Source organism: Tympanuchus pallidicinctus, unplaced genomic scaffold (assembly GCF_026119805.1).
Source record: "Tympanuchus pallidicinctus isolate F22 unplaced genomic scaffold, pur_lepc_1.0 scaffold3, whole genome shotgun sequence".
Taxonomy (NCBI): domain Eukaryota; kingdom Metazoa; phylum Chordata; class Aves; order Galliformes; family Phasianidae; genus Tympanuchus; species Tympanuchus pallidicinctus.
In genome coordinates, this window is record NW_026294747.1 from 28,978,068 (window position 1) to 29,004,647 (window position 26,580).

Genomic DNA, 26,580 nt, shown 5'->3' on the forward strand with positions numbered 1-26,580 from the left:
CTAAGGGGATACACCTAAAGGTATTTGCTATACACAAATTGTTTTCACAGAATCACAGGATTACCGGGGTTGGAAGGGACTTCAAGAGGTAGAGTCCTCCCTGCCTGCTAAAGCAGGTACCATGCAATAGGTTGCACAGGTGGACATCCATCCAGGTCTTGAATATGTGCGTAAAAGGAGACTTCACGACCTCTCTGGCAACTTGCTCCAGAGCTCCATCGCCCTTATCATAAAGAAGTTTTTCCACATATCAATATGGAACTTTCTATGTTTCAAGTTTTAGACTATTGCTCCTTGTCCTCTTTGTGGCCCTCCTCTGGCCTCCTTCTAGGAGATCCCAGTCTTTTTTGAACTGGGGGCCCAGAACTGGACACACTGGTCACAATAGTTTTATTTGAGTGTGTACAGTAATTGCTCAGCAAAGTGTGATTGTTCGTTTCTAGTGTTCTTCAGTCATTCTTTTTTTTCTTCATGATGTTGCCAAAGAGGTCTTCTAGCATCCAGGTCTTTCAGAAACACTCTACAGCATTCATGAATTCCAGTTCTTTCTTTGTGCCACTGTCTGCTGTTTTACAATTACAAATGCAATAAGACTGGCAGATGCAACTCTCCTAATTATTACATCTTTTTCTTAGACTGAATTCCTAGTTGGATACCTGCTTTAAAGAAAAAAGATGTAATGAAATAAACATCTATTTTATTCTCCTGTTAAATACATTTATATATACATATAAATATATATGTATATATATACATATATATATATACATAAATACATTCACTTTGCAGGCTTCTCTATAAGTGATTTGATGACAGCTATGTTTTCAACAAGACTGAGTTAGATTAGAATTGGGTTCAGAACTACAAGGCATTAAGTAATAATATATCAGGCAAAACTTGAATAGTTGCCACATCCTCTGATAATTAGAATTGTGGAAAATGCTTGTCATTGAAACTGTTGTTGATTCTGTTTGTTTTCTAATGGGCTGGAACTCCTGGATAAAAAATGGTTCCACTGAAACCTAGGAGAACTTGTTTTTATTTGAAGTCATTGTCATAATTTTCTAATGGAACTGAACTCTTGTAGAAAACTTAGTTTTCTTCTCAGATTGAAAAACTGTAGCCAAAGACAAATGAATGCCTTTGTATCACTCTAGTGTTTCAAAGGAACCTGAGTACAGATATTATTAAAGGCTTATAGAAGTTATAAAAAGTATTGATAATGTACAAAGCATAATTAAGAAAAAGATTATCAAGTGTATTTTTGTGAAAAATTAAGAAACATTTTTCTTTGCTGAAAACAATAACTCACAACTTATTTCAGAGCAACTCAAATCTGAATAAAAATGAAAATGCATACCTTCTTGGGATCTAGATAGGGAAAATATAAGCAAAATTGAGGACTCTTGGAGAAAATTGTTCAGTTTCATCTTCAGTGAGGCAACAGTATTCATTCTTTGTATAAGTTTATACATATTCTTAAACCAAAAAAAGCGCCTTACAATATCTAAGTTCTGGAGTTGAATGTCTAAGCCTAAGGAACACTAGAAGCAAAAGAGCTAAAATGTTATCAGTAAATAATTTAAATTTAAAAAAATAAATAAGGCTTTTCTAGCTTTTCTATTAAAAAATAAAATTCATAATTTTTTCAATAACCACTGACTTGATTGCTTTCTGAGACTTTTATTCTCCAATATGAAACTTGTAGAATTTAATTTGAATCACAGAATGACATCATAAATCTCTGCACAGATATCCAGCAAGACTGGATAATGTTCGGTGCACACATCAGGCCAGGATTATTTTCTGAGAGAAATTTTGTATTTAGGGGAGAAGTAGAAAGCATTTTTGTGGTATGCTGATGTTTGGAAAACAATGGTTGTTTAGAAGTGCTCAGAGGACTGGAATGTCACAAGTAGTCCGAGAGAAAATGGATTTGTTGGCAGAAGGCGGATAAAGTGGTAAAAGCCATGAACTAGATGCAGTCTGTGACACAACATTCTGATTTATCATGTATCTGTTACTACCACACGTGGATTTGGCTGATATGCAACAATATCTATGTCTCCATAGGCTGTAGACTTGTCATGTCCGATAGCCACACAGTAAAAACTTGTTTCAATCTCAGTGCATCTAGAAAAGATTAAAAAAAACCTTTCTGGCTAAATTATGAATTGTCAGTAAACTTGATTTGCAGAATGGTTTTTCAACATGTTTTTCCAGCTTGCACATGATGAAAAGCTGTGGTTTTTGAAATGAATAATATACAAGATGGCTTTAGTTCTAGCAGCACTGGAAGTTCCAGCCTGCAGGATTCTTGGTAGAGCTTCAGTGAAGATAGATCTTCACTAGGGCTTATTGGAGATAGATCAGTTTCATAAACCTAAATTTGGAAATAGGAAGAATAATACTAAGTGCAACCAGATTGTGAAAGTAAAAATCCAAATACAATTACATCAGGAAAGCACTAGACAAGTGGCATTTGTTTTTTTGCTTCAGAGTCCAAAAAAACTGTCAGCTGTTTCAGAAAAATTCTTGGGCTTTGAAACCTGAAAGCTGCTGATAAGAGGAGAAGATAGGGGCACTTTTCTCCATGGTAAAATACTCAGATGGCTTCTTCAGTTACGCAGCTGGAATGATATTTTGCATAAAGTGTAAGGTTGCTTTGTTGTTTGATACCACACATGACAAAAGCAATTGTGCAAAATTTGCAAGTACCTGTGTTTCAATCTTTTTTGGATTTAGTTAAAAGCTCCAAACTGCTTCATAAAGATTTGTGAGTTCTTTTTCTTTTTTAATAAAATAATGCCTGCTTTTTATATGGAAGACGTGCAGAAGTTGGAAAAAAGAAAAAAAAAAAAAAAAAAAGGAAAAAAAAATAGCCTTTAATTTCCAATACTTAAGTGTGACTGAATTTAAGGCTCAAAATAGTATCCAGGAGCTGTGATGTTATCTTGGGAGGAGCACAAAAGTATCTTGCACTGAGTCTTGGAAGATGGGGGGGAAAAAACTATTCTCATCTTCCTTTGCTAAGCTAATCAATGTCAACCACATCAGACTGTATGACTGAGTGTTGCAGAATATGAATCTACACATCTTGGTCTCTGGGGATACTTAACTTGTATCTGCTGACATGGAAAGGTCCTATTCATGTCAACTTCTTTACCAATCCCTTCTTTATACAGCTGGTATGCTTGAAGTAATTACACTGCTGTGGAAAACCAGATAGCATTGTTATATTGCCTGAGTATCTAGTCTTTCTCATTAGGTAATAAAGAGAGATCGGCATCTATGAGGCATGTGGTAAAGAAGAAACAAATTATTCAGTGTGAGCCCTGTTGTGAAGAGGTGTGGGGCTCTTGCTTCTTGTTGCTTCAGGGGCTGTGACTCTTGAGTCCGTTCAGAGCTGAGGAAATGTCAGCATGGCTCATGGAATGTAATTTTTTTGGTCTTGATTTGGAGGTAAAAGGATACTCACCTAGAATGGAGTTCAGGATGCGGAGCTCCATTACAAATTTTTCTGCTGTGCTTTATATATGCTTTAGTACAGCTTTTTGAGAAGAAAAGGCTTTTCTTCTCAAAGTTGATGACGTTAGTATAGCTGACTTGAAGTTTACTATAGAGGAAGCTATCTTGGCTTTACTGGTACCTGTATGAATAGCCATTTATTGTTCCCTTGTTACCACACCAGACTCCAGTCCTTGCTTCGCATTTATGTTTCATGTAACACACCATACCATTCATTGTTCTTGATTCACATCCGGTTGTGCTTCCTTAAAATGAACTGTTTGCTGCTAAAAATGGCTCTGGCTAATAAATATTCTTATTATTCAGTAATAACTTACAATTGTATTTGGAAAATAAGTCCCAGTGTTCCAGATTTTTTTTTCCTACCTTACTGCAGGTCCTTGATGTGCTAAAATCACATTGCTTGAATGTGCAGCTTAAGTGCCTATTGTTCAAGGCTATGTATTTTCTGAAAAATAGAGGTCAATTTATTCCTCCAAATATTGTAAATAGTATCTTAGTACCTGCTAAGAAGCATAACAGTTTCGGTATTGTGTATTATCTTGCCACTTTGGATAATTTGTTCTTTTAATTTTTTGTATCTTGTGTCTGGAAAATGTAAAGGTAATGCCTCAAAGTGAGGCATTTGTTGTAATGCCTCAAAGCCTCAAAAGATTAACATTTCAGCTTTGTGTTGTCCTTTATTGTCACCAGCAAGTACTTGTCAATCTGAGATTAAGTGTATATAGGTATGCAGATTATCTGATGTTCAAGGAGTGTGATGATGTTTACAAAAGCTAGGGAATGCTGGAATTCAGTTTGTCTCTTTATGCATGGACGTAAGAATCTTATTTTTAATTATGGATACTGTTTTCTCTAGAAATGGCCTCATTTGCTGTATAAATACAAAAGAAAAAATAGCAAACAAACAAAAAAAAACAGTGGCGTTTATTTAATGCGAGGATTATTTTTTCATTCTTCGTATTTGAATGTATGGCTAAACCCCAGCCTCTATTCTTGTCCCAGCCCTTGCTTGTTCACTTCTATTTAGTTTGTTCTGGTCATACACCATATCCTTCTTGAACCATGCAGATCAGTTGAGTCTCACTTCCAGATTATTTCTGTGGCATTTTCAGCCCATTTTAATGCTGACCCTTTTTGCCAATTGGATACAGGTTACACAGAGACTTGTACTCATTGTGTTACAAGATCCCACGAGGGATGAAGGTGTTCCCGTCATTAGGAAGAGAGCACTGTGTTTGGGAATGTGCCTACTAAGCTGTGCATTTCTATAGTGAAATGTGAACTGTAGATTTCTGCAGGCTGTCACTACCTGATGTCAGAAGTTGTTTCAAGTGAAATGGAAGTGCTTCTCTTGCACTGCTATTTTTCAAACTGAAGGAGGTTCTGAATCTGTTTTTTGCAAAGAGGAGAAAACTTCAAAGCCCTAGAAGAACACAGAAGTTGATAGTGACTGCAGGGTGGGAGAGAACAATTCTCAAGGTGGGAGAGGAAAACAGACAAAATAAAAAGCTTGTTATTTTTATTTCTTGAAACACGTGGATGAAAGATAACAAAAATTCTGGAATTACCACTGTTGAAGAGCTTGAAATTTCGGGTGCCCTGCCTTTAACAATGTAGTTAATGAAAGCTGTCTTTGAGATTTTGCTCAGTGTTTTACGGCCAGGCCACTTGGTCAGATGTGTATGCTTGGCTCTCTGAGTGATACAGATCAAGGGCAAAGTGCCATGCAACAGTTTTGGATTTAGCAGTTCCCAAAACAGCCTTCTGCTGATGAGATCTCTAGCATAATGCGGTACTTTGTGCCTTAATAGAGTAATTTAAAAAAGGATTAAAAATTCTTAAAATTTGGAAGAGGCAGTAAGCCATAAATGTCTGGCTGGAATTTCCTAGATCAGTCAGTTAGGCAACCAGACCAATGAACTCTGTTTCTAAGCGCTTTTTGTTTTGTTTTTGTTTTGTGTTTTTAAGTACAGCTGAAATATCTCAGATTAAGAGCATTTTAGAAACTGAAGATCTTTACTGAACACGTGTAGAACCAATCAAGACCTAGCAATATAGATCAATTTATCTTGATTGTATTCTTTTATTGTTTAAGAAACTACAATCAGGTTCACAAGCTTGAGGAGCTGGCTTATGGGGCATCAAATAAATATGAGTATTGCTAAGGTTACCAAATGCTGTATTTGAATAAACAGATACTTCCAACACCATAACTCACACATGCTTTAGCAGAAGAGGAATTGCTCAAATCTTTGAGTACTTAAAATTCTTATGTTTCTGTTTCCCATTAATTGCTGTGTGAGGGCAGTTTTCTGAATTTGCGTATTTTCACCTAAGCTGAATACTAAGCTAACTACGGGAAATCTATCTGTTTGAGATTAAACTGTTTCCCAATGCTTCCGTCTGCACGTAGAAGAATATAAATCACAAAATACATTTTTTTTCTAAGGAAGTCTTGGCATATATGTGCATCCAGCTTCTTTGGGAATGAGTCAAACATAGAAGCTAAACTGCTCACTTCTAATGACTCTTTTCTAATATATTTCTTTGTTAGATCTTGGCTCATGAAACAAAGTCACAGCATGAATTTGTCCAATCCCTATAGTTTATTTCAATCCCTATTAATTCTTATCATGTATACTTGATGGAGGGAGGAATCCAGTTGTCTGAAAACAGGCATAAAACAGTACTGCAAGAATGAGAAAAAACCTGGGCTTTTAAATTCATGCACCAAAACATGAAACATTTACCATTGTTTGAAAACTTCAAGGAAATACTGACCAGGCTTAGTGAAAGCAGCGTCAATTGCACTGTTGAGCACAAATTGTTTTGATTCTGCTAGTTCGAAAGCAATTTCATATCTAAAGCAATCTATATAGTGGGGTAAGATATTATATGACTTCTTTTCTACTTCAGCATAAAGGCAAGAATGGGGAAGATAACAGTGCCAGAACGCTGGTTTAAAAACAAACAAACAAACAAAAAAACAAAAACAAAAAAAAAAAACACACAAAAGGTTTATTTATTTTAAGTTCTTCTTTCTTCATGGAACATGAGAACATGACCATAAGAGAGGATGTAAGAAATAGTTGCTTAAGAAGATGGGAGAGGAGCTCTAGGACAACTGATTGCCATACCAAAGGACTGAAGCATGGTTTTCTTTTCTGCTTCACATATGATGCCTTAAACAGCAATGTTGCATTGTACTTTCTTGGATTTTATCCCTTTTGTTTTGCAATATACAAGTCTCCAGAAACAGAATATACCTGCTTTAGATTATGCCTAGTTATGTGACCTTAATGCAATTGAGATAATAAAACACTCAAAGGAATTTCCAGCAAGACTTACTCATATTAGTAGTCTGACAAAAATCTATTTCAAAAAGTTATTTGTTTTTCTTTCAGGATTCAAAGAAGACACAATAAATTGCAGAGGGTGGGGAGCAGAACATAGACATATGGATTAAAGTGTACCATTAAAAGATATGATCACAGTGTTTTCTGTGGAATTAGATTTGGATTATTTTACTTACTTCCTGCCAGCTCACCAACTCTGACTTAGTAACACTTGGCATAGCTCAGAACTATCTTAAATCAAGCTGCAGTTCTGAGTTTGAGAAGTATGTGAAACAGTAAATAACCCTGAGAATGAATTCCATTCTTTTTCCTTCATGATGGCCATGCTGTGACCTAGGTATATTTTTCAAATGCATCTGCTCGTATAGGTACTGTTTGTAGATGCGGCTATTAGTGGAGAGGATAAGGGTGAAGTGCCGAAGGAAAGCTGGTACTGAAGCATTTGTGTTCAGGTGTCCCCACGGTTTCCTTTTTTATCAGTGTACTGACACATACTCCAAAGGTTCAGTATATATGATATGTCACTTATTGAAACATTGTATTCTCAGTCTGTGAAAGAATAATAATAGTCAATATGATTTGTTCTATTTGTTCTTCTGATTAGGGAGAGACATAAGTAGTTTCCCTGAGTGCCTTCATTCGTCAGCCTACTTGAGCTGGGCAGATTTAGCATAGCTGGAGGTGACCTGATTTTGATCCCTGCCAAATTCTATTGACTGTGATAAAAGGAAGTGCTTCAGGAAATCTGTAGCTGAGTGGCGGGACATAATTACTCTAGCCACTCAAGCTAGTTATGCACAGCTTGTTTAGTGATTTATCTTATTTTCCTGCAAATTCCCAATTGAGTGATTCATCGTACACAGTAGATGTTCCACAGACTATGCAGAAGTAGGAGCAGAAGTCTGGCTATTTCATAATGTAATTCTATGACTTGTCTAGCCACGATATTTGAGGTCTTAATTTGAGAGGGTGATTAATAAGAGATGTGTAACGAGGTATTTGATGGCTATGTATTCTTAAAATTGTCTGATTTACTGATGAGAATGTCTGATTCTGCCTGTAACTAATTCTTCCTCCTGGTACAGAATCACCCTGCTGTGAATATCAATTCATAAATTCACTGATTAAAAGAATGTCAAAAATGTTTTTTCCAAGAAGTGCACTTACTAAAGACTGTTAATTTATGTTAATTTGTGGTGACTATGGTGACTCAACATTCAGTCAGTTACCAGCTGTACTGGTTTTGTCAAATTTCATGGGCTTTAGGTACGGTTGCTTTTAAAAAATAAATAAATGGAATAGAGGTGTAAAAGTGGTGTCATCAGTTCAAACGACAGTTGCTTTCCCTAAAACAGGCCAGTTTATTCAGGACTGTGAGAATAATTGTGACTTTGCAATTTATACAACACGTTCTGTAAGAAAGTCAAATTTTGACACCTTAACAGCAAGCATTTAATTGGATGTACTTTTGTGGAGTTGAATAAAGATCTCCCATGCTACCCTGTGGCCACTTCTAGCTGTGGTTTGTGAAGATCCGTTAGCTACATGCTAATTCCAAGAAAAAAACCTTGGAATTCCAGGAAGAATTTAGGGAAATTGTAACCACACTCCTGTTTTAAAGAAAAACGCCTCTATCCTGGAAAAGGGTTGTGGCTTAACAAAGCATTTTCTTGTTTGTTTAAATGCTTTCTAAACTATGTGCTGCTTTTGTGGAACTCCTTTTTGGTTGCTTGAAACATGAGCTGAATTGCCTTGTTCATAGCTATAAATTCCTGAGGTGATGGAAAGGTAGATATTATGACAGTGATGATAAATCCCCTATGTGGATCTGTTCTTCAGTAAATAACTCTGTTGATGATGTAAAATATTGTAAAGAGAATCCTAGTCTTCCTCCACCTCTTTTCATCCTCCTGATGCACGATCCAGTTCTATAAGAAGATAAATGTTTATTCTTGTCCCCTGGCAGCTTCCCTGCAGTTATTTGTCTAAAAAGCTTTATGCCTTGCTTTTATGCTTAACGCCTGGGTATAATCCAAAATGCCCAACGGATTCTGAACTGGGTCATCCTATCTCTTTATAACCTGTGTTTCAGTTCTCTGTGCACTCCAGAGAATTTTTATTTCATGTAGTCCACAAAAAGTGGTTGAAAAATATGATGCTATATTCTCCTGCCAGAATTTAAGCTAAATAAATGGTTAAGAAAGAAGTTCCTCCCAAGCTGTTGATGCAGGTCAGTGGTTGATCAATGAATCCTTTCATTTGTAAAATAAATAAATAAATAAATGAATTCTAAATGTAAGGTGTATAAAGGTGGGGGTAAACTTTTAGTTTGTAGCAACAGTGCAAGTCCTTCATGTAGTTTAAAATACCATCTTAACAGGATCCAGTGTCAGCAAAGCACTGTAAACAGTTTCAGTCTGATAAGGATATTTGCTAGTGAAACAGAATGCATTAAGTCCATGCTAAAAATACAGCACGTCTGTACATGTTTTTTTTTCTGAATAGAGAAGAGTTTGCTGCTAGAGAACCTCAGGACAGTTTTATCACTGCTATTAAAGTGTTGGGAAGTAGGTGGAAGAGCTCAACATTTATTCTTTTTATGATCAGCCAGATGCAGGCTTACCTTCTCACCTGCAGTTGGTTTCAGTTGTGCTTTTTTTTTAATAGGTTGAGTAAGCCAAAAAACTTTCTTCTGTAGCTTCCTGATCAGAAATGGTTCTTCCTTTTCATTGTTAAAAGCACCATCTGTGCTTCTAACCACTTGTTTTCAGGTGTCAGAAGTTACTTAGAAGTAATATAGTAACTATAGAATTAACTAAGTTACTATAGTAACTTAGAAGTTTAACTTAGAAAATTAATAATTTTCCCCAGGTTGTGATTATTTTTTAAACCAAGTTAATGCATTTTCAGTTATGCAGAATTTTAATCCTATACTATTTCTTATAATGTTCGTGATGGAATGAATGCTTAATTTTGCCAATATCCTCATAAATTTCTGCCAAAGAGAACTTTATGGCAATATAGCAAAAGAGACAGCTCCACTTAGTTGGAATAGTGTTACAGTGGTTCAATATGTCATAAGACTAGGCTGTAACACAGTAGCTGAGATCACACTAAAGAGTGAAATCATTTTCAGATCTCACCAAATTAAATCAGATAAACTGCAGCTGAGTGAATAGAGTGGATATGAGTAAAATTTTTCTTTGTGAAGGAATATATATTTCTTCAATATACGTGTATATTGTGGATGTCTGCTGGGAAACTGTTTGACTAATTGCAGGCAGGATAATGTTTCTTTCCAGAAAGTGATGAAGGCATCTTCATCATATGTATGCATACATTTAAATAAATAAAAATGTTAAAATATATATATTAAAGATAAGTTCATTTTGTTATTCATCTGAAGATGTTACTTCAAGTTTAAAATAGGCTCACATATTTTTAGTGTCATAGTTCAGTTTACTGTTTCAGATTATAGAGAATGATCTGTTAAATTGTTTTAATTAAAGACTGGGGAGAAAAAACAAAGTTTTATTTTTACTTAAATGACTCAAAAATAGGTATATAGTATCTATATAACATATATACCATAGACTTACAGTATATAGATATTTCAACTTTGGTTTCATTGTACTTCCCCAGGCTGAATGCAGGATCAAAGGTAACATTAGCGATGTACAGAAACTGCTTTGAAAGTTATCTTTGTGAATCTCACTCTAAAATATTTTCATTTGGGAAGAAAATTGCAAGTCCTATACACTGCCCTTGAAAAGGCATGAGCCACCTGAGATCCAGAGCATATAAGCAGTCATAGGAGTTGCTATTTTAGCATGGTTGAGTACAAAGCTGGCAGCAGTAGCAAAGGATCATTTGCAGAGAGATCCTTTCCCTCCCTTGGTATGCTGCAGAGGTCTGTCTGTTGGAAGGATACTCTTAGGTGCTCGTCCTCAGAGCAGACTATTGTAGTTTGTGCTTCTCTGTGCTTATGAGACCTGTCCTAAAGATCACACACTGAATTGGAGATAATTATGGTCTCTTTACAAGAGAGGACACCTCTCTAACTTCCTTTCATGAGGGATATGTGTACATTTTGCGGACATTTTTGGTAACAATTTAGACATTTTCAGTGCGAATAATATAATACCTGGTTGGGTATTTTTTTGCTGTGATTGCATCAAAACAGATCTATTTCTGCAATTAATCCTTGGATCTTACAAAGTTCATGTTTCTTCTCTCCTTATTTTGAAGAATCCTGACATAGTTGAGGTACTGGAGATGACCTCAAAGCCACTAATTAATATTTCAGAATGTTAATGGCATAGCGTTAAGAAGAAAGTGGTTTACTAAAGGAATGGCAGCAATCACTCAGTAACTGAAGATGGACCACAACTCTGCTATAAATGTGAATTTTGATACTACATTAACATCTCTACTTCTGCACCCTCAGTATCCATCAGAAAGAGAAATCCTTGAATTCCTAAAATTTGGCACACTTCTTATCCTAGAGAAGATTTAAAAAGTGGGGGAAACAAATTTAAATCTGAGAAAGAAGGGATATGAAGTTTCAGTGACTTTAGGATTGGCAGGATTTGAGCACTGTATTATAAAAATTTAGTGGCCTTTTTTAGTTATATCCCCACACCACGGTGGTAACTGACTGCAAGCATGGGAAATGCAGTAAACCTTAAATCTTGAGACACAGTATACTGGCCTGTGGTATAATTCAACTAGAACATAAGTGCTCCATGTGGGAATTGTGCATGCCCAGTGCAGGCTGAATCTTCAAGAAAGTATGTTTAATAATTACAGCCTTCAGAGAATTAGTACTTTTTTAGAGGTCTTATTTAAGTGAAATTTTGAATGCAGACTGACAATCTAATTCAGATGCTTGCTTCAGGATGATTAATTTTCAGACAAATTATTGAACATTTGTCAAATTCTAGAAAGAATTAAAGAAATTTGAAATGCTGGGGAATGCAATTTGCAGGAATTTCAATGCTGACAGTCCTAAGAGTACATAAAGAGTTTGCTTTTCTGATCTAATGCATTTGATGACTATCATGCTATCATGCATGTGTTCACTTTGACTAAAACTCTTAATAGTCTCTCTTTTTTTTTTTTCTTTAGAGTGTAGGGATGTGGGTGATGGGGTCATGGAAGTGTGTGTGTTTTCCTCTAGGTCCTGGAGTCCTCAACTGAGATTGTATTTTTTGTACTTGATGTACTGTAAAAGAAGATGATCACTAGTTCAAAGACCTGATGAGAGATGTGCATGATCTATCATCTTTCTCAGTCTACAGAGTGTAGAGAGGAACAATCCATAAAAATGGCACGTTCACATACCTGCTTAGTTGTGAAAGTGGTCTCAGTTCTCCCAAGATCTAGTGCATAGCTTTCACATCAGGACTCTTCTTCCTCCCACAATTGCTTTCAGTCCTTTGTGAGAAATCCTCAAAATAAGGCTCTTCAAATGACAGGGATTTTCAGACAATCCACGATGTCATCAGAAAGAAAGCAAGCTTCCCATGATTTTGTGTAAGTCATGTCACTTCAGGATTAAACTTTCCTGGGTAATTCCATCATTAGCCAGATTAAAATCAACATATTAAAAATGTCATTGCAATTCTATTTTTAAAAAACTTCTTGTGTTTTTGGCTTGCAATATCAATAGCATGTCTTGGCTGTGTTATATTGGTCTTGCAGAAGCCCATTATAGAATTCTGGGAAAAGGTTAAGAGGCTATAAAAGATTGTTTTTGAGGACATAAAGATCATTACTTGTTTTTATAAACACTTCTAGATTTAAACCAATCTAAATCCAACTGCTAGGTCATGGAAAACAGTTCCTTCATGGTAGAAGAATCAAGAAAAATGTTTAAAGGGGGGAGTGAGAGTGAGTGTGTTTGGGTGAATTGATTGGAGATTTTCTGAGGTCGTGCAGTGCAAGGATTATGAGCAGGACAGGATATTGGAAGGCCATGAGAAAATGATGTAGCGATAGCCTGTCTTGAGAGAGTGAAACATAATTGAGAGTGCTTGCATCTGCTGAAGATCTAAAGAGATTGTAAAGGGAAGACCAAACTTTTTTTTTTTTTTTTTTTTTTTTTTTTTTTTTTTTTTTCCCTGTTCCTTTTGAACCTCATTCTTTTGAGACCATTTTTAGAAAGTTTAGTCATGCTGTGACGTGGACAGTAATTTCCTGGGAGTTCTGGGACTTTCTGGGTGTTGCAACCTTACATGTTTGTTATGAAAGTATTTTATTTATGAAGCATCTTAGAGTAGTCAAGTCAGTTCTGGTTTTGAGCCAAATCTACCCTCTTCTCCTTGTGAAACTACTCTTGCAATATTAGGTCACTTTCTCCTCAAGTATTCTTTGTGATGATCATGACTTGTCTGTTACAGAACAAATAGCTTATATTTTACTGGATGGAATTTTGAAGAAGTTGCAGAAGAAACATATCATGATTGAAAGTTTTTCACTGTAACTGTGTACAAATGTGTTATACATTTTAAATGCTCATGTTTTTATATAGGAGGAAAAGGAAAAAAAAAAGTTCATATACTTTTAAGGAGAAGCTCTACGCTCAAACCACTAGGAAAGAATCAGTTTCAGAGATACAAACTCTTTTAATAGTCCTATGTGTATTTATATATATATATATATTTAATATATATATGTGTATTTATATGCATGTATTTGTATATATTTTTATATATCTCACACACGTTGTGTTCTTAGGAATCATCATGGGGAAAATAAATGTTTATTACAGAATGTGATTAATTAATGTTAAAAAGTGTTATATACAAGTTAAATCACCAGAAAACTTTTCTTCCCAACTATCTGCAAGGTACCTGCTGTTTGCATTTACTGCAGCAAGTACCCTTTAGTTTTCAAAGCAAATATCTGCTGTGTTTTATGATATAATAATAAATTGTACTCAAATGTACTGTGAGTGGATACAGAATATTTTAGTGAAATTTGTCTCAGATCCAAAGTTTCATACAGGGTAGACAACATTTTTGAATCATAGAACAGTTTAGTCTCAATGGGGTTTCACCAGGTAATCTGAACCATCTCGCTACTGGAAATAGGGCCAGCTGGATTAGTCACTTAATCAGAGAATTAGAAACTTATAAAAGCAGTATAATTTTGTTTCTAACTTATTAAAATGCTTTGAGAGAGCTCGAAGATAAGGAAATGAAAAAAAGTGGTGTCTTGATAGGGTAACAGCTTATCATCAGTTAAATGTTAAATCAGTCAAATCCTTAGTTAAACCTTCAGTGCAGATCTTCTACATGACCAGAAAATTTCCAATTTTGAGTGAAGTGGATTTGTCAGCTAATTTTTGCTACAGAGACAAAAGCTAATTTTTCAGAATGGAAATGCTAATGCTGTTTTTTGAACCCTCCTGACATCTATAGGAATTATGTCTTACACATCTAAATCTAATTTTCTTCACAGTTCCAATGGTATAAATGTTTTAAATTTTATTTAAAATCTACTTGGTCGTATATTTTTAATTGTCTGTGTTTCTTTGCAGTGGTGACTGTAGAGTATAGAATCTGTCTGTTGAAGCAGATGTAGAAAGATGTAGAAACAATGCCATTCAGTGCTGTGGATTTTTGAGGAAATGACATATTGCTAAAATCATCCGCTAGTGAAGCAGAAATTCTGTGTGGAATTTTCTTCTGAGGACAGTTATTCCCTCCCCTCACATGTAGTAACGTTTTCTTAGCAAATTAGAAGTGTGGAATTTTTTGAAGGCTGAGTTTTTCACTCTTTAAAATGTAGGCTCAAATTCTAATACTGGACTTGTTGCTTCCATCAAAGTTTGAAGTGTTTTTTCCTTAGAAAGCTGTCAAAGGACTGCGTCTTTATCTAGCTGCAAATGCACTTGAGTTCTGTTAGAAGAAGCTGGTACTGTGCTTGCATACAACTTCTGAAATACTGCTCGAAAATATTCTTAGTGAGTTGTTTTCATCCTTGTTTCAGACTTACGAAAATGTGTTCATTACAGCACAAGAAGCAGGAAAGACTGCTTGTCAGGCAAAGAAGGAAATCTCAAGCAAGACTTGGAGGATTGCTTGTACTGCTGGTTTTTTTCATTGCAAATCATTTGCATTGTGGTACCAAGAATTTTTAGCTTGCGTTAGAAACAGCTGTATGCCTGCCTTTCTGTTTGCACAGTCAGATTGGACTTGTAAGGTTTCAGTATTACAAATTTCATCTGGTTTGTTTATTATAACACAGCTGGGCTTCTCAAGGCCGTTGAAATTACGGCAAGCAGTGGAATGGTATGCTGCTTTTCACAGCTTCATGCTGTATTTCACAGGCGCTTTTAAGTTGCACTATTTACAGATTTTTTTATTTTTATTTTTTATTTTTTTTTGAGGTATGGATGCAAGAACAGATAGATGTTTGTTTATTTGCATAAGGGGAGTTAGTCACTTTCTGGAGCCAAAACCTCAGGGGTGGGCGCTGCTTGGCCTCAGTGACTTTAAACTGTCCTAGCAATGTGAAAAAGCTGTTTGTCTGAATTTGCTTTTTATTTTGATATGCTACGTCTTCTGTTGTCGTTGTTTTTGTTTTAAAGATGCTGACTGCAATAGAGCACAAAACATGCTATAATTGTCAGCACCAAGTTAGTAAACATACAGGACTCTCCTTTACAGAAAAAATAAAGGACTCGGCAGAGATTAGATACCAGTTGGAAAATTTACCTTTCTTCCTCCTTCCCCAGGCTCAAATTTAGCCTAACACCTTTCCTCTCCCTTTCCTAATTTCAACTTCTCATTTTCCTTATGGGTTACACTTAGTCCTCCATTGGGGTGAGGAATGGTGCAGGGGCCTGGGTTCGTGCATGTAGATTTTGGCCTGCTCTCCTTGTTGGCCTCTCTTCTCCTTGTTGATCTGCTGTTTTTGCTCTTTTGTTTTGTTTTGTATCCATGCTCTTGTGCAGCTCCTCAGAACTGTCCCCTGTCTTGGGTGTCAGCTGGAGAGCTCCTCCCTGGCCAGTGCTCCAGGCCCTGGCTAAGGGAGTCCCATCATTTTGACACAGTGTGGGTTGCATCTCATGCATGCTGTTGAAGACCATTCATTTTATATGACAATTAACAATGTTCAGTGAACATAGGGAATGGCTTCTCAACCTAGTTAGAGACTTGTCTGCAAATAAAAGTGGCCTGACTTCTATTCCTTACCCTGGCTAATATTTATTTTACTTTACTTTGCAGATTAAAAGATCTTTAGCAGTGGAGGCTGAAAGAGGCTTGGCTGAGTGACAACTGAAAGGATACCTGAAAGGTAGGAGACCATCATCCAAATCTTTGCAGTGAATTCAGACATGAGTGATTTCAGCTCAAATCCTCCAGTTCCCATGCCAATGCTTTCTAATCCAGCTAGTTAACAAAATGCTATTGGCAACCACTGTGACTGTTTGGTTGCTGATTTTGAGGAGATGTCTAGTGGAAGTATCCATTGCCTAGCCCAGAACATTTGTGGAATGCCAACATCATGAGAATAGAAATATGTGGGTAAATTTCGTGCCAAGAAATTTGCCAGTGTTTTCAGGCAAAAACGAGGTGAATGGCTACTTCGAATGTTCTGAGATGCACTGTTGGCTGCAAAGGTTTTAAATCCTGTTCTAAGGACTGATGGGTAGGAGTTTACGTATGGGACTCATTTAATATTTTTTAATATAATTTTTTAAAAAATAAAGTACAAAGGACTATGAAAGAGTAGAGTCCTTTTGAGAACGCTTGCAAGCTACTCATGGTCTCAGATAGTTTTTGATTAAAAGAGCCTCTTGATATCCCTATTTTTTGGTAAGATATTGCATCAGACCTAAAAGATGAAAAGTTGCTGAAGGTATAATTTATGTCACTTTATCTAAAAATATCTGGCAAAGGCTTTTGTGTGGGGATGAGTATGTTCTGAGGAACTGCTTTGCATTTATTAGTTTTTCCATCTTGTAACTTTGAAAAATGATAAAATATCAGTGTGATTGTTCAGAACATTGTGATAGCTGCAGTTCGATGTGCTGAGGGCACAAACACAACTCCTGTCTGTTGAGGTGACAGAGACAGGGCAAGTTTGTGATCTCTTTCTGATATTTTGTAGTGAATGCACATCTATATTTTCAAGTTGTTTGTTAGAATGCTTATTACTCTTTTTTCTGATGACCACACAGAGGCACATCTCTTTTCTCCTTGGACAGAATATACTAGTTCTGATCGAGTTACATTTAAAGAATATGTTAATTTTCAACCACTCACGTAAAAATAGTACTCTATCTTGGGTACGCCTTGTTATTCTTACAGTAGATACATATTTTGTCAAGGTAGTTGTAACCCCATGTTCAGATCTTTCTTTGAATGTGAATGAATTTTGCAAAATGCTGAAGACTGCTACTGGTGAAACTTAGTTTTAACACACCTACTTAACTCTGCTGATATTTATAGGACTACTTATGTAATTAAGATTGAGCATGTGATCCAGTTTGCTACACTCAGGCCAAAATGCTTGGTGCTTTGCATCTTGACTTATTAAGCATGGATAATACAAGTTTTAAATCTTAATTTAATGATTATCTGGACAAGGCAAGATTCCTATCTGGTAATGCAGTCTGCTTGTGATTTTCTGTTCAGATTCCAGTGTAATGTTTGCTTGTGTATAGGCAGAAGTGCATCAGGGCCACTTGCATAGCAATAAAGAAGGGCCACCCACATCATAGGATAATGCCTTAACAGTGGACTTAACTAACAAATTTAACTGATTTTTAGAAAAATCCTTAGGGTATATAATGTATAAGTGCATACGTCTGATACCTAGCACTGACTCGTGTTTAGTTATTAATACCATCTTGGAGATAAGGTATTTGACAAGAACAAGCTTTTATGAGTGCTGAAACTAAGATGGTTATATAATACTAGTAATAGCAAACAACTTTTTCAAAGCCTCATGGAAACCATTCAGGAGGGGGAACTAGATGCCAACTTCATTATCACCTATAAGGAAGCAAACAATGGAGCTTTGTAGGCTCACAGGCTGTGTTTGAAACAGGAATTTTAAGAGCCAGCAGGTAAAGTCAATCATTCCAATGCCCGTCAGATCAGTATGTCTGTTAACAAAGCAATTGAATGCATTTTGAATGCTAGTTAAAATTTATTCAAGGTATGTTTATGGGCTGAACATAGGAGGATGCAGTGGGCCAGGCAGTAAAGTAATAGTGGCCATATTAAAATTGTCTTAACCACCGATCTCAGGTCATTTTACCATGGAAGTAAGTGTTCTTGTGTGTGTTTTACAGACCTGGAAATGAAGAATTTAAGAGTTGCAATCAAAAGGAACAGGAACATTTTAAGCTAAGAAAAGAAAGTGCTAGAGAGAGGGAGGTGAAGTGCTAGAAATGGTTTTTGATTGCTGTGTTTTTATGGGTAAAATATTCTCATGAACCTAGCGTTGAGTAACTACTGATGTTGCAGTTTACCAAGCTGACAATTTTTTTCATAAACTAACAAGCACTGGTGAGAATTTATTCCTACATTTCTCTTCAGCAGTTCTAAGATCTTTCTTTTTTTCTTTTTTTTTTTTTCCTTCCCCTGGATCAAGTCATTGAGAAACTGAGAACAAAATCAATTAACAGTATCAGTTAACAAGGATTTTCCTTTGTGCAGTTACATCCAATGCTTAAATAACAAAATAACAGTGGGAAGAGGCTGATCTTGTGAGGAGTCTATATGATCCAAAATTGGTTATGTAGAAGCCCAGCCTTGACAAAGAGCCTTCTCAAAAAGATTTTCAGTGCCATTTAAAGAAATCTCAAGAGAAGAGGAGTTCTGGTCAGTGATAAAGTGCTAAATCATATTAATTCTGATTCCAATCTTACTTCAGAATTGCATTAACAGTAGTTTTCTACTCTGGAGTACAACATTTAGAAAGTTTTGTACACTCTGGTACACTTTATAAATGCAGAACTTTTCAAAAAGATGATGTGGAAGAAAATGTGTTAGATCATCACGTCTTCACTTTTACTCTGTACAATTGCAGGTGAAATAAGTTCCTTTTGATTTAAGAATGCAGACAACTTTTATTCAAACTGAAACCATAATTTGGTGAAGAAGTTAGAATTACAGTGTTTGGTCTCTTCAGTGGAATAATTTCTTTTATGTGCTTCCTTAAAGAGGACAGACAGAGCACTACTGAATAATACCTCTGCTGCTCTATAGGCAGTTCTGCCCAGAAGGAGCTCAGTGTTTCCTCCTGGGACAAGCTTTCATCTTGAATGTATTTCCTGACTGCAGTTGGCTTTTACTATTCAATCCAAGCAGATTGCATTCAATAAAAGTTGTTCAAAGGTGTTGCCAAGGAAAAAGGATCCAGCCTGCTAAACTTTTACAGATGCACTGAAATCCACGTGCATCCCTCAGATGTTGCATTGTTGGCAGTTATGTGTAATAAACCACCAGATTGTCCTGTGGTAATGAGATTCCAGTTTAATTCTTTTTCTACTCATTAAAATGAATAGTAGGGGCACTATTCCTATACTGCTCCACTGACTCTAAGTTGAATCTAGTTGTGGCAACTGATACCACTCTGCTAGTAAGATATTCTCCTCCTCTTTACAGAGGTGAAAATGTAACTAGAAGAATTTTTAGTTTGTAGCAGGCGCTATACCACTATTACATGATAAAACCAGAGGCAGAATTTGTTACCTTGACTTATGGTTCTGTGTGCTCGTGTAGCTGTTCATCAGTAGCACTTTCACAAAACAAAAGAGCAGGGAAACCTTTGGGTGGGATTGTTCATTCATTTTGAGTGTTTTCCCGCGGAGATTCTGCCATATCAACTATATGACTTGTCAGGCTTTAAAACACCGTGGTGTAAGGGAATTTCCATTACTTTTTTTTTTCCTGGTTATTTCACTTCCTCTGGTTCTCCAGGGAAATTATTTTCTTTAAAGCTCCCAGTATGAGAGAAGAACCCTAGGTGGCAGATTGTTGTAATAGCTTTCTTTTACTTGACACAACTTCACACATGACAAAGTTTGAATATGTTTGCTGTATTGCAACTCTTGGACACTATGAAATTTGGAAGGCAGTTTGCTAACAGGACTTTGAAATTAGCAGGTCTTAGTTCATGCAGACATCTGATTAAAAAAAAAAAGCAAACAACATAGTTGTTAAATGGTTCTAAAATAGTCTATTCTAATTTTAAAAATGAATTCTGATTTGATAAGTTTTGTCTGAAGCAAGAGGTGGAATTCAGTGGACCTAACTTTTTGTCTGCATTGTAGTTATTGATATCTGAGTTAGTTATGGCAAAAGCTGTTACTGAAGTTTAGCAAGCAATTTATGTGACTGTCTGCAACTCAAAAAACCCCAGAATGTTTAGGTGTTTTAACACGAACATGTTAAATCAGTACTTATTTAAAGGAATCATAAAACTTTTTCTTCTTCAGAAACATTTATATGGAATCATATGAAAGGAGATGAACTCATTGTTATTTCAAACACATCAGTTTCGTATTTCCTGGATAACTAGCAATCTGGAGGATTTCAAAACTTACTTGCGTATTTCAAAAGATCCACAAGTCTTTTCAAAACCAATATTTTTATGTAGGATCATCCTCTAAAAATTTAGTGTATATGTCCGATCTTTGAAGACACCTTTTACAGAACACTGGCTGAAATGCTGATTGTGTAATCAAGCTGGGATTTGATTTGTTTTTCTTCTGTTAGTCATGGATGCATTAAGAATGAATTAGCATGGTTTGTGATGACAGATTTAATATGTTGTTGTCCTCCTGCTTATTGACAGAGTTCTGTCTGTGTATGTTTACATGCACACATGCTTGCTAGAATTTCAAAAGCTATGAAGTGCAGATTTTTCATGGTAAGGAGTCAGGAGTGTTTCTATCAAAGACGGATTACATTTGTCTTTGGTTGTCAGTTTTTCTTTAGTCACTAAAATAAAATTAACTCTAAAATGCTTCATTTCAATTCAGACTTTGGGTGTAGGTTCTTAGACCTCTTTCTATGAAATCTAGATGCATCAAACAAAATTTTGGTATTCTCCCTGGAGTTTACCACATAAACTGTTTTCCATACTTAACCATAAAAGATGAAAAGGTTTTTTTTCTTTGGAAAAAAAAAAAAAAGGCAACTTCTGAAAACTTCCTGCTGGAAATGAGGGAAAAAGATACCTGATTACCTCACTGTAGTCAGGGAGGTAACACTTTTCTGCTGTGTGTGTCATCCTTTGAGCCAAGCAGCCAAGGTTGTCCTAGTGTAAATAGTGTCGTACATGTCTCAAGGTGTGTTGTTAAAACCTAGCCCTGTATAGGAATTCCTTTTTACTCTTCATGCCAAATTTTCCTTAGGAGAGCAGTTCTAAGAAATACATTCTACATTCATGCCTTACTCTTTCAGGCTTGAATGCCTTTTTATAGCAGGTAATAGATACGTCTCTTTGTGTTTACTGTAGTAGCTGTTATTTTATCACACATCTGTTGCAGAGTACACGTGAGGTAGTTGGCAGTAGTGTCTACCAGCTGCTCACACGATTTATTTCCATCATTCTGTGTCTGTCTAAGTGAAGTTATGTCATAGTCCAAGCCAAAATTAGTTATGCTGAGACACACATAGTAATGTTATGATTATCTCTCAGTTTTACTGGAAATGGGCATCAAATTACGCATTATGTGTTGTTTTGAGTTCTTTTCTATCATAAATTCTGTAAGCAATGTGACAATTGATGTAAACCGAGATTATTTGCAAAGTGTGCATTGCCAGAAGGTAGTAAAAACTGTTCATTTTCTGTACTTTCCATATTTTAGAAACTTATGATTCATTTTGCTTTTTTCGTCTGTGTCTGAGCTAGTGATGACAAACTAAGAAAGGAAGCAAGAACACTTACCTGGAATCTCAAACAGTGAACTCTTCTCTTGGCATGGACCTGCATATCTTTTACTTTCCATTTCTAGGTACAAATGAAATAGATGAATAATATAATCAAATGGATTCTTTTCCACTCGTGACATTCAAATGCAAGCTGGGAGGCAGTCTGACATAACTAGCTGATGACAGATTGTTAAATTCTACAGATGACTTTGATTGCAGTCCCACTGTTAGTGGATTGTATATTTTATTCTGGAGTTGTTTTTCAGTTTAATTTCAAGATTCTGTCCCAGAATATACTCTGCGTCATTTCTCATCCTTCTAACAGATGTTAGCTGCAGTACCGCATCAGGACTTTCTGTGTTTTGGAGAATCTCAGCTTTCATTCAATAATATTCTAGTCCCGGTTGTCTTAGGAGAGCAACAATACCAGAAGATTATCAAAAGCTATTAAATTAACATATTTTTCCCCAGGTTTTTAATTCCAGTGTCAGGTTTACTACTTCGAGTTAAGAGTGATATTTGCTACTGCAATATTTTCCATAGCTGATGCTGTCCAACACTGCACATGATGACCAAGTATGGAGATAAGATTTATTGTCCAGACATCTGTAACTAACATTATCCAACTATTGACTAAATACTTCATATTATAAAAGTAATACACAGCTTGGGGGTTGCTCAATTAAGGAAAATTAGATTACATCATTCTAGTATTTCCATTGACCTCACTGAACAATGTTCAGTGGAAACTTGGTATAATATCCTTACCTATTAGAAAATTATCCTCTGTAATTGTACCCAACCAAAATAATAATAATAATAAAATCCATAAAGGTAATCCTCAGGATAGGGAAGTTTATGACTCACAGAAAAAAAAAAAAAAACAACAAAATAAACAAAACAAAAAAAACCAACACAGAAGAATGATCAAATGTTTTCATGGTGAATATTGGCAATGTATTTTCTTTACGTTCACTGTTTTATTAATCATTTCCCATCTTCCCATAAATTTCTTCCACTTAGCACACAATTTTGAATTTTTTGGCAAATAACAAAACCTTATGTAGTAGTGATTGATAGCACTTTTTAATAAGCAAGTGTTTAAAAGTAGATGTGAAAAGAGGCTATATCAATGTCTTGGACTTGACGTAAAGACCAATCTGTAACAGACAATGGGAGAGGAACAGGAAATGGGCTACTGCATCTTGGTCTTAGACAAACTGTTCCCCCTTGTGCAGCATTATCTATTCTGGCTCAAGGGACGATAAAGGGTGCAGATAACGTGTGAGAAATCTGTAAGAAAGCTGTAATCAGTTAGGTCTTCTTCAAAGGTACTTGTCTGAATGGGATTCTGAGATTCTCTGAGCTGCCTGACTGGAAAACATATTGAACTTATGGCTCTAAGACATGCGCTCCATAGGCCAAGTGAAATGTCATTACCCAAAAAATGTCAGACATCTTTACTTGTCAACTAAAGAAACCCTGAATTTATCGTGAGTAAAATCCCACAGTCCGCAGGCACGTTTCCCATCAACATCTGCTTGAGTCAGACCCTGAACCCAATAGCCCAAGGTATATCTCACTGTTAAATTTGTAATTCCTGCTTCAGCTGTCCTGGACAGACATGATATTGTGCCTACAGATCTGTTTTTCTGAGTGTTTTACTGTGATGGAACCAGTGAAAGGATGTCTCACCTTCCAGAGACTGTCATGCAAATACAGACGTGTTGGGAAAGGCAAAGGAAACTTTTGCCTTCTTATTTGTATAAGTTAATGCAGCACATGTTCATGCAATTGAACCCCACACTCTACAGAAGCCATTGTGTAGCAATCAGGTGAAACTCATATAACATGGGTGTCCGACCTGTTGGCTTGCCTGGGCTGCACTGAGTGAATAGGAATTGCCTTGGGCTGCAAACACTTAAGCTGCTCTGAAAGTAATGCCTCCTATTTATTTCCATGGAATCTATAACAGATACAAAGAGTATAATAACACTACTTGATAGTGCAAATTCTCAGCTCCAAACTGTTTCTCAACACAGGCACCACTATTAGCTATGCATTTTTGCCAGTGGTGAACATTCTGCATTCCATGCTCATAAAAATGTGCATCAGTAGAGGTGACCCAATGTTCCCACTGCTGGAACACACCACCCACAGCTTCACTGTGTTCACATCCACTGTTTGGTCTCCATAACATTCAGCAAGCGTCCGTGACTGTCAACAGATGCCATTTTTTTCTGCATGGAAGAATTCAGTTCCACACTTTGCTTCATCCACACTTCCATATTTTAGATACCATTTTGTCAGACTGCCCCTCTGCTGCCATCTGTTGCACGGCAACAACACATCATGGAATATTGGTGGGGAGGTTCAACCCCTGCTGCCATACCACCAGCATCTGCCTCTGACGTTACAAGCCAGCACAATTAAACAGGAGGCATTACTTTCACGTTACTTTCAGAGCAGCTATCATAAGATATAGGATATTGTTAATATATAAGTAACACAACATTTTAATTTTTAATGTTTTTCTTAAAATGTTAAAAAACCAAAAGGAACAAGAATATAAACCTATTGGGATATTTGACCCTGTTTTTGTTAAACCAACGTGTTAGTTGGGTTCAGTGGCAGTGGTTGCAATTCTTAGTGAACTCTACAGATGTTTATCAGAGAGTTTTTAATGAAATTTTACTCTTCTTGTACTTTTTCCTTGACAGTTATTGTTCAAAATGTGCATGCTGCCAAGAAGTGATGGCATGAATAAGGTGTGACTGTGATGTGAAGGATATTTGTCTCTATGAGATTGGGATTATGAAAAAGTCTAGTCTCTATGAAAAAGGCACGATCAGATTTTGGGGTTGAGTATCTGATCTCAACTCTATACATTCTATGTGCAAGTCTGTACTGAAAATTTATATCAATTGGAAATGGTCTCAGAAACATAAGTTGATGGGTTTTTTGTTTTTTGGTTTTTTTTTTTTTCCAATTTTGACACGTGCTTTCCAATTCCTTTATCAAAACAGAAATCAAGGCTTGCATATTCTTTGTTGTTCAGAATGCTATGTATGGCATTGTATCAAAATGCATACAATTATTTGCCATCACTTGACACAGCACTGCACAACACTGCCCTCCCTGTGCCCTGGTTTCAGTCGACTCAGTTCTAACAGCACACTGATGGTTTGGTTGCTGCTGGGCAGTAGATGTGTGCCTGGGCTGCTCTGCTGGGAAAGCTGCCACCTTTACAGCATGGGGCAAGGGGCAGGCTGCATGCAGCCCACAGGCCACCAATTGAATGTGCCTGTCGTGTACCATCTTGGAGTTGGGATACTCACATCCGTTCATTTCACAGACAGTAAATGGTGTTGGTGGGGCCAAGCTCTTTCAAGTACATTCAAATAAATATAACAAGAAGTATTAGTGAATGACAAAACTCAATTCAATATGAAAGCTAGGTTGCGTGGAAAATAAAAGTTCAGTGATGTTTTTTTTCCCTCCCAGAAATGTTTGGAGGGCCTAATAGTACTGGTAGGCTGAAAATGGGGAGTAAAATAACTGCTGAAAACACAGATGTTTTTGAAATGTGGGTTTACCTTGAGAACAAAATCTACAAAAATATTTGGACACTGACATTCCATCAATTTCATGTTGGTGCTTGAACATCTTAGAGGATCCAGCCCTTTAGTACAATATAGGTAAACAAAGATCTGAGATAAGGCAACCTGAATTTAAAGAGCCTGTACGTCTGCAGATATTATTGAATGGAAACTGCATGTTCAGTGTCAGGAAACTAGAGCCTAATTAGAATATACAAAAAAATAAGTCGTAGTCTGATAGAGTAAGTTTGTTCTTATGAATAACTTCAGGAACATCACTGTCTTGCAGTATTGCCCTGTGCAGCACTCAGTCCTGTCCCTTTTCTTGTAAAGTGGCTAAGCAAGAAAGTGATTAATGTGAAGATTTTATTGTCTGAATATTGATCCCGGGTGCAGAAGATTTTTGAAATGCAACAGATAATAAACTTTATCTAAAAGCTGCTTCCACATTTTTAATTTGTAGGGTTCCTTGTTTGTTACCATATTTTTCAGCCGAAATAATGCTCAGTTGTTTGATTAATAAGTTTGGAGATTCTTAAAGTCCATTTTCTAGAGCTTTTCTGAGTTTTGTGCAGCTTCTGCTTAAAAAAAAATTGTTTTGCCTTTTTTTTCCCCCCCTCCTATTTCCTCTATTTTTGTACAATCTGTTCATTCTGGTATTTGATATGTAGGCTTGTTTTCCTTTTATGCAAAAAAAAAAGAACCATAAAAACTGTTGCTCTTCTTACACGTGATACAATAGTAACATTGGTATTGGCCTCAGTGAACTGGAATTTCCTGTGTAGTGGACATACAATACCAGAAGCGTCAGCTAGTTAGGCCACCAGATAAACTAGTGACTTTCTCAAAGCTGCTGCTTCCATTAAGTATATGCTACCTCTGATTCCTTCATACAGTCTGTCCTATGCAGACTGTAGCATACTCTTTCTAAACCAAACTGCCTGAAACACTATCACTTCAACCTCATGAGCTCCTCTGCTTTGAAGGATATGTCCGTGATCTGTAGCAGTAGCATTGTGTATATATGTAATTATGTTTTGGAAATGTATCTGTGAGAGAACGCTTTTCAGAGCAGTTCTACTGGCGTACTTTGAATAAGTCTCTTGCTTTGCTGTCTTAAAATGGCTAGTAGATTGCTTTGCAGTATTAGATCCCTGATGTAAGGTCAGAAAAAGGGCTCCAGACTTGTCC

At 36.3% G+C, this 26,580-nt stretch overlaps 1 long non-coding RNA gene across 1 annotated transcript in view; it reads left to right on the forward strand.

Annotated features, from left to right (window-relative positions):
• The window catches only part of LOC128086620 (uncharacterized), a 218,427-nt gene that overhangs the window by 67,237 nt on the left and 124,610 nt on the right, over positions 1–26,580 (forward strand). The window contains exon 3 of the long non-coding RNA XR_008209440.1: positions 16,124–16,193. This is a non-coding gene — a long non-coding RNA (uncharacterized LOC128086620). The remainder of the gene's footprint in view (positions 1–16,123; positions 16,194–26,580) is intronic.